Genomic DNA, 15,105 nt, shown 5'->3' with positions numbered 1-15,105 from the left:
TCAAATACATTGCTTCCCTAACACTGACCCGCCTCTCAGCCAATCAGGTGCACCGGGTCTGGTTACCTGATTGGCTGAAGCGACAGGTGCTGTGATTGGACGTCTATCAGGTGTCCAATAATAGCAGAAGAGGACGGGAGAAGACATCGAGGACTCGGAGGGAGCGTGGAGGACAGCACCATGACCCAAGACAGGTAAGTTCCGGGTGTGGGGGGGGGGCACACTGGCAGCAATTGATGGGACACACTGGCAGGATTGATGGGGCACACTGGCAGCAATTGATGGGGCACACTGGCAGCAATTGATGGAGCACACTGGCAGCAATTGATGGGGCACACTAGCAGCAATTGATGGGGCACACTAGCAGCAATTGATGGGGACACACTGGCAGAAATTGATGGGGCACATTAGCAGCAATTGATGGGGCACACTGGCAGCAATTGATGGGACACACTGGCAATAATTGATGGGACACACTGCCAGCAATTGATGGGGCACACTGGCAACAATTGATGGTTACAGTAGCTTGATGGCAAAGTGGCGGCAATTTATAAGTACAGTGGCTACGTTTGATGGGCACAGTTGCTGCACTTGATGGGCAAAGTGGTTGCACTTGATGGGCACAGTGGCTGCAATTGATTTTTTTTTCTTCAGTTGGTTTGCGCCCCCCAACAAAAATGTTGAGCACCAGCTGCCACTGGCATAGGATACAATAGTCTGGCCTATCTGTGACATCACAGTAGCCCACTGATGGCTTGACTCTTTTTTCTGAATGCTCCTTTCAGATGCGATTTAGGTAAATCTCTCCAGCAGGCTAATAAAAGCGGAAAAATGTATTGCGATCATTAAACTGTCCCTGCTTGGCTTTGGCTAATCTTGTTAGCTGGTCTGCTAACATTCTGTAAATAGAACCAATTAGCAAAACAGATGCATCAGGTAATCAGCAAGGATCAGGGCCGTTTTATAGAAATCTGTCTCCACGTTACGATCTTAAGAATTGATTTTTATTCTCTGTGATGGAGAGGGAGAAATTAAGGTCACACAAGCTTGGCAGGAAAGGGCACATTTCTATGTACGCAGATTATAGTAACAGCTTCACTCTGGATCTTAAATAATTCTGAAATATTCTTCGAATAAGGAATTAGAGTGGCTCTTACATATCTAAATGGCAGAGGCTTTTATCATTAGGGTGACAGAGTGCGGATATTTATTCCTGCTGGTGTAGACTTCAAATATTTTATTAGAGTTGGGCAAGGTGGCCATACATCCGATCAGCTCTTGCTTGGGAAGGGAGCTAACTGTTTAAAGTGGATCTGTTACGATATAATATGAAAGATGCCATTGCTGACATCTCCTTTTGAGATTGCTAATTTTCTGGTTGTCTTATTCAATGTTTTCTGAGTCACTTACCTGGAACAAGTATAATTATAAGGTATTCTTGCACATTTCTGACAGACATTTATAGCATGCATTTTCTGTGCCTATTAAGACCAGACATTACGGCCCAGATTCACAAAGAGTTAAGCCGGCGTATCAGTAGATACGCCGACGTAACTCCGTATCTAAGCCTGTCGTATGTTTAAATGTATTCTCAAACTGAGATACACTTAAACATGCATAAGATACGACGGGCTGCGCCGTCGTATCTTAGGGTGCAATATTTACGCTGGCAGCTAGGTGGCGCTTCCATTGAGGTCGGCGTAGAATATGCAAATGAGTTGTTACGCTGATTCACAAACGTACGCTTGCCCGTTGCAGTAAATTTACGCCGTTTCCGTAAGAGATATGCGGCGTAAAGATAAACATGCCCCCTAGGTGGCATATCCAATGTTAAGTATGGCCGTCGTTCCCGCGTCGCTATTTGAAATGTTTACGTTGTTTGCGTAACTCGTCCGTGAATGGGGCTGGACGCCATTTACGTTCACGTCGAAACCAATGACGTCCTTGCGACGTCATTTAGCGCAATGCACGTCGGGAAATTTTAGGGGTGGCGCATGCGCAGTACGTTCGGCGCGGGAACGCGCCTAATTTAAATGCTCTACGCCCCCTACCCGGCTCATTTGAATTACGCGGGCTTGCGCCGGAGGATTTACGCTACGCTGCCGCAACTTTACAGGCAAGTTCTTTGTGAATAAAGCACTTGCCTGTAAAACTTGTGGCGGCGTAACGTAAATGAAATACGTTACGCCGCCGCAGAGATACGCAGATCTCTGAAAATCTGGCCCGGCAAGTCTAACTTTATGCCGCAAAATACCAGCTTTAACTATACTCTGGAAAAAGCCGACTACAGACGACGTAAAGGAATGCGTCGGCCGCTCATACGTTCGTGGATTGTCGGAAATAGGTAATTTGCATACCCGACGCGGAAAACGACGTGAACGCCACCCAGCGGACGCCGAAGTATTGCATTTTAGATCCGAAGGCGTACGAAGCCGTACGCCTGTCGGATCTAACCCAGATGCAGTCGTATCTTGGTTTGAGGATTCAAACTAAAGATACGACGCGGGTACTTTGAAAGTACGCCGGCGTACTCGCTCTAAGGATCTGCCCCAAAGTAGGTATTTACAAGGGACCTGACTTTCCTAACATCAAGGCTAAAGCCGCGTACACACAACCATTTTTAATGTCCTAGAAAAAACAATGTTTTTTTCGATGTGATTCTTGTCAAGCCTGCCTTGCCTACACACGATCGTGAAAAAAAAAATACTCGAGCAAAGCGTGGTGACGTACAAAATGTACAACGGCACTATAAAGGGGAAGTTCCATTTAGATGGCGCCACCCTTTGGGCTGCTTTTGCTGACTTTGTGTTAGTAAAAGTTTGGTGAGAGACAATTTGCGCTTTTCAGTCTTCGTGCTTTTCAGTCCATTACAGCGTGACGAATGTGCTATCTCCATTACAAACGCTTGTTTTACCAGAACGAGTGCTCCTGTCTCATAATTTGCTTCTGAGTATGCACGTTTTTTTCCCCGTCGTTAAAGCCCACACACGACCGTTTTTCACGACGTGAAAAACAACGAGAAAAATTAGAGCAGGTTCTAAATTTTTAATGCCCATTTTTCACGTCGAGAGAAATGCTCTGGAGCCTACACACGACCGTTTTTAATGACCAATTAAAAAAATTGCATTTTTCACATCATGAAAAACGATCGTGTGTACGCGGCATAAGCTCCACCAACTGCCACTTCTTTGTATAATGAGAATATCTCAGAGGCACTCTCATTGAACAGGAGAATGACAGGTTAGCTTTTATTACTCAAGGGTCAACATAAAAAAAATCTAAGGCACACTATATTGCATTAAATTTAAAGTGTAATATTTCCTGTCCTGGTATTCTAATTTATTGGATATAATAACAAGCCATATCCATAGCAATGTAGGTCTGCTTGTCAAAAATTCAATATAAAACCTAAAATATGTAATATATGGCATAAAATAAAGCCTTTTCAATCCACACAATAAACATTTCTATTGCTGTTATAAACTGTGTCAGTATTGCGATTATTTATTTCTACATCAATTTCTGGATCGATTTTACAGCAAGTGCCGATTGAACAATTTATTATGCGCAACGGTTAATTCGGTTCTATTTACTTGACTTTAACATTCCGTAGTTTGATTTTTCATCAATAGCTCTGCTGTGGCTAAGACCAGACATTTGAAAGAGAGCAGACACAGCCGTGGCTCTAATGCATTATATTTCTTTATTGCTGGCTAGAGTTAACCTTTGCAGGGTATACATTTCCATGAATAAGCATTCACCTAGTGATAAGAACACATTATTGCACAATGGGCCAGATCCACAACGAGCGGGCGCAACGTAACTTTTGTGATTTAAGTTACACCGCCGCAAATTGCCCAAGTTAGTGCCCGATCCACAAAGCACTTACCTGGAAATTTGCAGCGGTGTAACTTAAATCCGTCCGGTGCAAGGCGGGCCAATTCAAATGGGGCGAGTCCCATTTAAATTAGGCGCGCTCCCGCGCCGGACGTACTGCGCATGCTCCCGACGCTATTTTCCCGACGTGCTTTGCGTTACGTTACGTTGCGCCGAGTTTTGTGAATCGCGACGGGTAAAAAAGAGATGCGGCGGGAAAAAAAAGTTAAAAAAAAAAATTTGACAGCGACGCGGGAAAGAAGGGTATACTTTTACATGGTGAACTAAGTTTACACTTTGTAAAAGCAGCCCTAATTTTGCGACGGCAAACTAAGGCCTCGTACACACGGCTGAGGAACTCGACGTGCCAAACACGTCGAGTTCCTCGTCGAGTTCAGGGATGAAGCCGCCGAGGAGCTCGGCGGGCCGCCTTCTCCCATAGAACAACGAGAAAATAGAGAACATGTTCTCTATTTTCTCGACGAGTTCCTCGGCGGCTCCATCGAGCCAAAAGTGTACAGACGACAGAGTTTCTCGGCAGAATCCGGCTCTGACCGAGTTTCTCACCGAATTCTGCCGAGAAACTCTGTCGTGTGTACGAGGCCTCACACACTTATGGAGACTTAACGAAGGGAAAAAGCTTTGTGGATCTCCGTAAGTGCTAATTTGCATACCCGACGCTGGATTACGACGAGAAATGCCCCCAGCGGCGGCCGCGGTACTGCATCCTAAGATTCGACAGTGTAAAACTATTACACCTGTTGGATCTTCTGCCTATCTATGCGTAACTGATTCTGTGGATCAGTCGCATAGATAGAAACAGGGATATGACGGCGTATCAGCAGATACGCCGTCGTATCCCTTTTGTGGATCTGGCCCAATATTCTTAATTTTAAATTCTGCATTTGTAAAGGATACATACAGTATACAGGACACATGGGAGATGCCTGTGTTTGATGATTCCTGCATTTCTGAATGAACAGCTGGATAGCCTCTGCTTTCTGTAAATGCAGTTATGTGTGTTTGAAGCTTTTGAAAAAGGTCACATGCTAAATGCAGCGCCACATGCGTGTGTTCAGGGAATAGAGTCATTTATATCAATATAGCAATTACTACAGCATGCTGTATATTCTAGGACCAATACAGGGATTCCAAAGCCTTGTTAAATGTTGGTTTGCATGCTAATCATCTACTTGGCAAAGGCAGATAGGATAAGCATTTGTGTACTGTAGAGCAGTGTTTCTCAATCAGTTTCCCTGGGGTGCCATGATCACAAGACCCAGTTTGCCCAGAATCAAAATCATGAGGTGCTCTGGTACAGGTAAAAACCATGGCACTATATGACTCTGATCTAGGGCAAGCGGCATGCAGGGCAGCTCATCCCTTTAAACCCAAACACATATGAATTGCACAGGTTCTGAGTTTGTAAAGGAATTTTTTTTTTTTTTTTGCTCAAATGACTGTTTACAGGGTATGGAGACATAATAGTTAACTGATTCCTTTTAAAAACGACTAAAAATAGATAAAAATCAATCATATAATGTACCTGTAGTTTCAGTTTCGTTTTTGCATGTCTCTGTGCTGTATAGAGCCATAGAGAAGTGATGGTTTGGAAAAAAAAAATGTTTTGGCTCAAATGACTGTTTACAGGGTATAGAGACATAGGGGCAGATCCACATACATACGCTGCGCCCGGCGCATATGTAAGATACGCTACGCCGCTGTAACTTACTTGGCTTTGGTTTGAATCTTCAACGAATTTGCACCGTAAGTTACGGCGGCGTAGTGTATCTCTCGCGGTGGAATTCAAATTGGGTGGGTAGGGGGCGTGTTTCATTTAAATGAAGCGCGTCCCCGCGCCGAAGGAACTGCGCATGCGCTGTCCGTAAAAACTCCCAGGGTGCATTGCTCCAAATGACTAGGTATGTAGAAGAAGACGTTAAGTCTAAAACTGAGAGAGATTGGACTTTGTAGGCACCGAAATTTAAGAATATAAATATTTTAATTTAGACAATACAAAACATGGGTATACAAGACAATTGCTCAAAATAATAAGAAAAAAAGAACAAAATGAACAATAAAGTACACAAAAGAGCTCAAATCCTATCACTTTCTAAAGACACCGCTATTAGCCACAGGGCTAGATGTATAGAATACACTATAGGCGCTGGGTGGCGTTGTAACTTCAAAAAGATGGTACAGGATGAGTTCTGGTTAAAAATGGGGTTCAGCTCGACATGTTTCGCGACGTCGTCGCTTCTTCGGGAGCTTCTGGATGTTAAAAAGACAATACAGTGTTGTCATTACATATACAAAGATACAAAAATGCAATACAGTACTATTACATATGAGGCGTTTATGAAGTACATAAAGGCCTCTGAGCAATTAGAAGTGCATGTATCCATGACTATAATACTCACCGATAAACGGTGCTTTTGTAGATTTGAAGAGTGCTCAACAGCGTCCAAGATGCAAATTACAATCAGACCATTTACCTTATAAGGTGGAGTCTGGTACTATAGGTCATACCCACATTCACCATACATCATCGGGCAAGTTAGAACTAGTCGGGGTATCTATAAGTGAATGGTAAACATAGGTAATGAGTCCATAACTAAATGGGACCATATGATATAAGAAAGAAAAGAATACTGTGAATAAATATACATAACAGGGACCGTTATATGTGGATAGCTTTAGTTTCCCAGTAGATTTGGTATGACTGACATATACATTATATGTATTTAATAATAAACCATATCAGGTAGTATGTGGATTAATAAATGAAAGTAAAAAAAGAAAAAAAGGAAAAAGAAAAAAATCAGCATTGTGCTGGTATTACATACCTTGTAAAAAGTATGAAGACCTAAACGTGAATGGAACAGTTCAGGGGACCAAAAAACGCACAATGGTAGAGGCAATGTAAGGACAACAGATGGCAAAATGAATGAAAAAAGTACACAGTATTCAGAATCGCCGTTTTCGGCGATCTGAATACTTTGAAGTGCAAAGGAGGGCTCGGAGGTCTTTTAGACCCCGATCCCTCCATAAAGAGTACCTGTCACCACCTATTGCTGTCACAAGGGATGTTTACATTCCTTGTGACAGCAATAAAAGTGATCAAAATGTAAAAAAAAAAAAAAAAAAAAATTAATATTAGAAAAAATAAATAAATAAATAAGAAAACAAAAATTTTTTTTTTTAAAGCGCCCCCCTCCCCGCGAGCTTGCGCAGCAAAGAAAGCGCATACGGAAGTCGCGCCCGCATATGAAAACGGTGTTCAAATAACACATGTGAGGTATCGCCGCGATCGTAAGAGCGAGAGCAATAATTATAGCACTAGGCCTACTCTGTAACTCTAACCTGGTAACCGTAAAAAAAGTTTAAAGCGTCGCCTATGGAGATTTTTAGTTACCGTAGTTTGTCGCCATTCCACGAGTGCGTGCAATTATAAAGCGTGTCATGCTTGGTATCTATTTACTCGGCATAACATCATCTTTCACATTATGCAAAAAAATTGGGCTAATTTTACTTTTTCATTTTTTTAAAATTCATGAAAGTAAATTTTTCCCAAAAAGTTGTGTTTAAAACACCGCCGCACAAATACCGTATGACATAAAATATTGCAACAATCGCCATTTTATTCTCTAGATTCTCTGCTAAAAATATATATATAATTTTTGGGGGTTCTAAGTAATTTTCTAGCCAAAAATATGGATTTTAACTTGTAAACACCAAATGTCATACATAGGCATAGGCATGAAATTATACTAATGGGTGTTTGATTACCACCCCAGGGCAATCGTAATTCTAAATACAATTGCTCCAAATGACGTCGCAAGGACGTCATTATTTTCAACGTGAACGTAAATGGCGAACAGCCCCATTCAAGGACGACTTACGCAAACGACGTAAAATTTTCAAAATTAGACGCGGGAACGACGGCCATACTTAACATTGAGTACGCCACCATATAGCAGCTTTAACTATATGCCGGAAAAAGCCGAACGGAAACGACTTTCGTCGGAAATAGCTAATTTGCATACTCGACGCGGATTACGACGGTAACGCCACCTAGCGGAAGCCGAAAAATTGCATCTAAGACCCGACGGCGTACAAAGACGTACGCCTGTCGGATCTAACACAGATGCCGTCGTATCTTGTTCTGGGGATACCAAAACAAAGATACGACGCGCAAAATTTGAAATTAAGCGTAATTTCTTTGAGAATCTGCCCCATAATAGTTAACTGATTCCTTTTAAAAACTATTAAAAAAAGATAAAAATCAATCATATAATGTACCTGTAGTTTCAGTTTCGTTTTTGCATGTTATCCTGCCTCTGTGCTGTATAGAGCCATAGAGAAGTGATGGTTTGGAAAACAAAACTAGAAGCTCCCATCAGGAAACAGACAACCAGGAAGTGTCCAGAACAGAGCAGAATTACAGCAACATCAGAGCAAAAACGAACAATGAGGACATGAAACCAGGACTGCAGTAAGGTAAAGGAAGCTATTTAGCTAAAAAAAAAATTTCCTTTAGTGACCCTTTAATTTAAATAAGACGCCAAGTGAGTTTAATTACCACCTTAATCAGCCACAGAAACTGTTTAATTAATATGTGTTCGGCTCTACATGGATGAGGTGGCAACCCTACTGACCCAGCATTCAGGAGTGGATGGAAGTCAGACTCCCCCAGACCTCATCCACCACCTGCCCTCCACCACACTATTCCTCTGTAGCCAAATGCTAGGGTTCTGATGTGAAGAGGAGGCTGTGTGATTGGCCGGCTCTGTGAAAGGGGAACTGTGTGATTGAGGGGATCTGTACTGATGGGGGGACTCTGATATGATGGGAGGCTCTCACGTATGGGGGGGGGCTGATTTAATGAGGACTGCTTATGTGATATAGGGTCACTAATATAAAGGGGGGGCCCTCTAACGTGATGGGGGGTAAAATATCATGTGAAGGGGGGACCCCCTGAAGTTATTTTCATCAAGGCTGTTGTGTGTATTTGCCCTAGGCTCAGGTTTCCCATTGATAAGTACAATTCAAGATCTGCATACTTTTAAAAGGCACCATAAGGCCCCTTTCACACTGGGGCGGGAGGTGCGCTGGCGGTATAGCGCCGCTATTTTTAGAGACGCTATACCGTCGGAATTGCTGCAGTATTCGGCCGCTAGCGGTGCGGTTTTAGTCACTGCTAGCAGCCGAAAAAGGGTTAATATCGCCCGCAATGCGCCTCTGCAGAGGTGCATTGCCGGCAGTATAGCCGTGGTTTCCCATTGCTTTCAATGGGAAGGAGCGGTGGAGGAGCGGTAAACATAGCGCATCGCTCCAGTGTGAAAGCCCTCGGCCTTCACACTGGATCACTCTAAGGACAGACAGTCTTTACATTTTTGCACCTGTTTTGAATTTCCTGCATATAGACTTTCATAGTGTGCTTATGGGGACATTTATATTTACATTGTTCATAATCAATATTTGAGCACTTTATCAAGTTTTTACATATTTATTCATTTTAGTTTTCACGTATTTAATTATTTATTAATTTATATATTTTGATTAGCGCTACACTTTTTTTGTTTCCTTCTGGGAGATCTGTTGTTGCTGTCTGGAGTCTATTGTTGTTGGGGTGGATGTAATACTGGCAGAGGGGTCTAATGTTGCTGGGGGGATCTATTATTGCTGGGGAGATCTATTGTTGCTGGGGGATCTACTGCTTTGAGGGTTGTGTTATCATTGCTGGCTGCAGGGGATCCATTGTACTGTTTTTCTTGTTATTAACAAATTCCATACAAATTACTTAGCACTACAAAATTATACTTGGTTATTTATTCTCTAAAAGAGTTTGTACTGGGGGGAGGGTAGGGGGTGGGACCAAGGGGTGGTGCTCAGAGGTGGGTAGGGGGCGGAGACAAGGGGTGACTCGTAAATGGGGGATTAAAGGGGTTCTAAAGGTAAAAAAAAATTTCCCTAAATGGCTTCCTTTACCTTGGTGCAGTCCTCCTTCACTTACCTCATCCTTCCATTTTGCTTTTAAATGTCCTTATTTCTTCTGAGAAATCCTCACTTCCTGTTCTTCTGTCTGTAACTCCACACAGTAATGCAAGGCTTTCTACCTGGTGTGGAGAAAGCCTCTTGAGGGGGGAGGGGGCAAGCAGGAGTGTCAGGACGCCTACTAACACACAGCCTCTTTCTCTATCTGCAAAGTAGAGGGTGTCCTGACACTCCTGCTCGCCCTCTCCCACCCCAAGAGGCTTTCTCCACACCAGGGAGAAAGCCTTCATTACTGTGTTGAGTTACAGACAGAAGAACAGGAAGTGAGGATTTCTCAGAAGAAATAAGGACATTTAAAAGCAAAATGGAAGGATGAGGTAAGTGAAAGAGGACTGCACTAAGGTAAAGGAAGCTATTTAGGGATTTTTTTTTACCTTTACAAACCCTTTAACTACTCCAATTCTCTGAGAGAAAATGCCCTGCATATATAAGAATTGTCCTACTTGCCAACAGTGGAGGTTGGACCTCCGCTTTAACTATTGTAATTCAACAATACAATTTGGTCTAATACACACCCCCTGCTCACTGATTGAGTAAGGGGGTAATCTCCTTTCACACCCCTTCTGTAAGTATGTTTACGGTGTTAAACTGACACAGCTGTGCAAAGCTATATGACATACAGTGTAATTTTTATTGTGTGGGGAAAGTGGTCCATTATATATTAGTTATGGTGGAAATGTAATTCCCCAGTCTGTATTTTTCCATCATAAATATATTGAAAATTCACCGGTATGTGTATGTTTTTTATCAAATAAATGAAGTTGATCTTTTTAATCAGAATGCCACTTGCTCGGTGTAATAATAGGAGAGGACCAGCACACGCAATCTTTTCATGATTTCAGATGATGGCTGATCTGGCTGTTAATTAGATGCTTTGTCAAAACATGAAGAATAGAAAATGTGCTTGAAAGTACTTCAACCATTTTTTTTTTTTTTTTCGAAAAAGAAGAACATGTTTTGTGAATTTAGTCTAAAAGATGAAATTTATTCCTCCCCAGTTCTTTTGCCAGCAACAGTTGATACCAAAGTTATGATTACCGAATAAATTCCATATGAGATATTAGTGACCCTTGCAATGTGTTGATGATCCTGCACGGAACAAGCGGGCAAAAGTAGAGAAGTATTGCATGTTAAAAGCTTTGCTTTCAAACCAGATTGCATACTACAATACAAAGATATTTCAAATATGTGTAGGGCCCCCCTGTAGGACCTGCTGGTGAATACAGTCCTGTTTCACAGCTAGAGCACACACAGCTAGGCACACATAACGTTCCTCTTTCTTCCAATGGTTTAGAAAACCGTCTAGGAGTCCTGTTAAGGTTTTTATTGGGAACAATGAACTTGGATAGGGAGCAAGGGATACCCCAGATCTGTAGAACTGGATAATTAGAGGACTGCTCAGTTTCTGGCAGCACCTCACAGACTGCTGGCTGCACCTCAAGGGACTTCTGGCTGCACCTCACAGACTGCTGGCTGCACCTCACAGACTGCTGGCTGCACCTCACAGACTGCTGCCTGCACCTCACAGACTGCTGGCTGCACCTCGCAGACTGCTAGCTGCACCTTAAAGGACTGCTGGCTGCACCTCACAGACTGCTGACTGCACCTCACAGACTGCTGGCTGCACTTCACTGACTTCTGGCTGCACAGCCCAAACAACTGAATGTCCCACAGGATCTCTTATACTGCAGGACAGTGGTTCTCAACCTTGTCCTCAAGTACCCCCAACAGGCCATGTTTTCAGGTTTTTCTTTATCTTGCACATGTGCTTTAAATCAGAGTCAATGGCTTGTTATTTTGGACAGCTATTTTATCTAAGAGAAATTCCCAAAACATAGCCTGTTGACTTGAGGACAGGGTTGAGAACCACTGCTGTAGATGACCTGTACTCCTTCCGTAGGTAAACAGAGCTACACACAGTCTCTTTTCTTCCAGCACTGAGGGTCAACTACTCACAGGATCATCGGGTGTCTCTGGCCAATGTCCACCAGGCTCTTTTCAGTGAGGAAGATGTAGACTCACACCTCTACAGGACAGTTTGGACATTTTCCCCCAAACTTCCTCTTGGCTCTCTCCTTTGAACTTCTCCAGACCCAATTTGATCCCTTGACATGCAAATAGGTCCCTCAGCTAAGCCCAGCTGGGACCTCGCTATCTTCACTAAGGCTCCTCTAGTACTCCTGCCCCAGGGAGCAGAACACCAGTACAGGGGTCTCCTTCTGCAAGACTGGATCCAGGAACACTGTTCTGCTGCCTCATGCCTCAGACTATGTATGGGTTTTCACCCCACCTACAGAGCACACCTCCCTAGGGATTGGCTGGAGTGCCATTAATATTCAGGCTGCCTACTCTGTTCTTCCTCCCACTATGTTTCTAGAATCCTCTAGAAGACAGGGGGAGGTAACAGAGCAGCAGCCTGTGAAACACTGAGCAGCCCTGACCAATCAATCCCCTGCTCCTCTGATTACAGGGAGCCAAACTAAAGTCTTGTAGCAGCCAACTCTATACTAGGAGGGTGCTACATATGTTTGCTCCTCTACCACATTTTTTATAGCATTTATTGTTGCTGACTGTGTCCCCATTGGGGAGATTTACACCCACTTCCTATCCGAGATACAGAACAGGAAGTGACAGAAAAACTCTCCTAAACATGATTAAATTTCACCATTTATAGTTGTGCCCCTCTTGGTAGATTTCTCTTCAAATCTCTTTATGCTGTTAGTTTTTAAAAGGTTATTTTTGAAGGCCATTTTTTGTAATTTAGAACTGCGCTACTTTTAAAGGTCATTCTGCGGTCATGCAACACTGTGCCCAAATTAAATTTATATATTTTTTTTCACACATATAGAGCTTTTGTTTTATTATTTTATAAATTACAAAAGACTGAAAATTTTGAAGATTTTGTTTTACTTTCTGCTATAAGATGACCCCCCTTCCGGGGCTTCCAACACTTCAAATTTCTTCCTTCTGGAGCCATATTCTTCTTCATTCTTGCTGGAGCTGGAGCCACGGTGAGCAATGTATTCTATTAAAGAATACAAAGCCTGCTTGGATTGGCAGAGGCTGTAACATCATCAGCCCACACCTTTCTGACTCTCAAAGCCAATCCGAGCAGGCTACTCGTATTGGCAGAGGTTGTTACTCCAATCCGAGCAGGCCCTGTATTCATTTGAATACATTGCTCACCGGGATTGGCTAAGTGGTATATACTGTGGGGTAGATCCACAAAGATCTGCCTATCTTTAGGCAGGTGTAGCATATCTAAGATACACTACGCCGCTGTAACTTACTTTTTCTTCTTGTGAATTCTCAAAGAATCCGCGCTGTAAGTTACGGCGGCGTAGTGTATCTATCGTGGCGTAAGGGCGCGCAATTTCAAATGGGAGTGATGGGGGAGTGTTCTATGCAAATACATCGTGACCCGACGTAAACGCAAGGACGTATTGGTTTCGACATGAAAGTAAATGACGTCACATTCCTATTCCTATTCCGACTTACGCAAACGACGCAAACATTTTTAAATTAGACGCGGGAACGACGGCCATACTTAACATTGAGTATGCCACCATATAGCCGATTTAACTATACGCCGGAAAAAGCCGAACGGAAACGACGTAAAAAAATGCTCGTACGTTCGTGGATCGTCGGAAATAGCTAATTTGCATACTCGACGTGGAAACGCCACCTAGCGGACGCCGAAAAATTGCATTTAAGATCCGGCGCCGTACTAAGGCGTACACATGTCGGATCTAACCCAGATGCCGTCGTATCTTGTTTTGTGGATACAAAACAAAGATACGACGAGGGAAATTTAAAATTACGCCGGCGTATCAATAGATACGCCGGCGTAATCCTTTTGTGGATCTGCCCCTGTATGTAGCCAAAGCTACAGCAGGCATCTGAGCAGCTGACCCGGCGTATAAGACGACCCCTGCTTTTTTGCCAGTTTTTTAAGTGTAAAAGATAGTTTTATACGCCAGCAAACTCAGAACAATTTTTTAGATGTTGTAAAAAAACCTAGATAGGATGATTCCTGGATTCCTTTGTGTCAGCTCTACAGTTTTCTATGCCTTAAGAAAACAGTCCCTTTGGGATAATGAGATCAAAACTGAGAGTTGTTATCGGTTACAGGCAATCAGGTTTCTCCTTTCATTTCATGGAAAAATAAAAACACTAAAAAAGAATTCTGATTGAGTGCTTTGGGCTACAGTTCCACTTCTGTGCTCATTTTTTTGCCTCCAGTTTTTATGAATCAGCTCCATAACGGTAAGCACACATCTTGGTGAAGACTCCAGGGGTCTTGTGTGTGCGATTCTTTATTCCTGCATTATTTTCATTTTGTGGAATGCTGACGTGTGTAGATTAATTATATAAATGGTTCCATGTAGTGAGTCTCTCCTTTTACTTACAGGGGAATGATTTATACACACGTTGGCATTTTATGGAAGGATACTTGCATGTGAATAATAAATAGCTAATCAAAGTCGCTGCAAATTTAAGTAATGTAGAAGATGACTGACGGCATGCTTCTCCCAGCAGAACTCTATCATATGTAGAAGATGATAGGGGCTCCTCTTGGCTTCAAGTGCCACAGCTCAGGATAAATGGACATATGTGAGGGCACTTGGCAGGAGAAAGAGGTAACTTCTGAATTCATCAACTGCTGACTTTGCATAGATGTCACGGTGTTATTTATTGAGGTCATAGAAATAAAGCAGCCATATGAGACCATTTTAAGACACTCATATGAGGTATATTGTTAATCTTAACAATATTGCACTAAACAGATTTATTATGGCTATGAAACTACACTAGCACTGTTAATCACATGGGACTATGGGCGTGTGGAAACATATGGTGCTTTACATAAATAACAGCATTTATTAATGTAAAGCTCAACTCTATGCAGATATTAAAAAAATATATATATATTCATGAACAAAAAATGAAATTGCAACTTGCGTACTTGACCGGGATTTTTCTAATCCCTTGGACAGCAGCACTCAGACGGGGACAGGCAGACTAATGGTGGCCATACATGCTGCAATTGTATTACCTGATTGATATGCGATTCAATAATAACAATCGAAAAGACATAACTTTCCTTCTGATTGATTCAGACTTGATATAGAACAGATTTTTATCAAACTGAGTGCTGGAAAATTGTCAATC

The 15,105-nt window shown here is 42.5% G+C and overlaps 1 protein-coding gene and 1 long non-coding RNA gene across 3 annotated transcripts in view; one reads left to right on the top strand and one right to left on the bottom strand.

Annotated features, from left to right (window-relative positions):
• GALNT13 (polypeptide N-acetylgalactosaminyltransferase 13) overlaps window positions 1-15,105 on the top strand; it is a 435,862-nt gene that overhangs the window by 147,441 nt on the left and 273,316 nt on the right. The window lies entirely within an intron of this gene.
• On the bottom strand, window positions 5,860-6,354 carry LOC120944102. Its single transcript, XR_005750355.1, has 2 exons — window positions 6,297-6,354; window positions 5,860-6,147 (listed from the first exon to the last, which is right to left on the bottom strand). It is a non-coding gene; the product is annotated as an uncharacterized LOC120944102 (long non-coding RNA).

This window comes from Rana temporaria, chromosome 6, assembly GCF_905171775.1.
Source record: "Rana temporaria chromosome 6, aRanTem1.1, whole genome shotgun sequence".
Classification (NCBI taxonomy): domain Eukaryota; kingdom Metazoa; phylum Chordata; class Amphibia; order Anura; family Ranidae; genus Rana; species Rana temporaria.
Note: the sequence above shows the minus strand (reverse complement) of the source record. Positions and strands in the feature narration are given on the sequence as shown.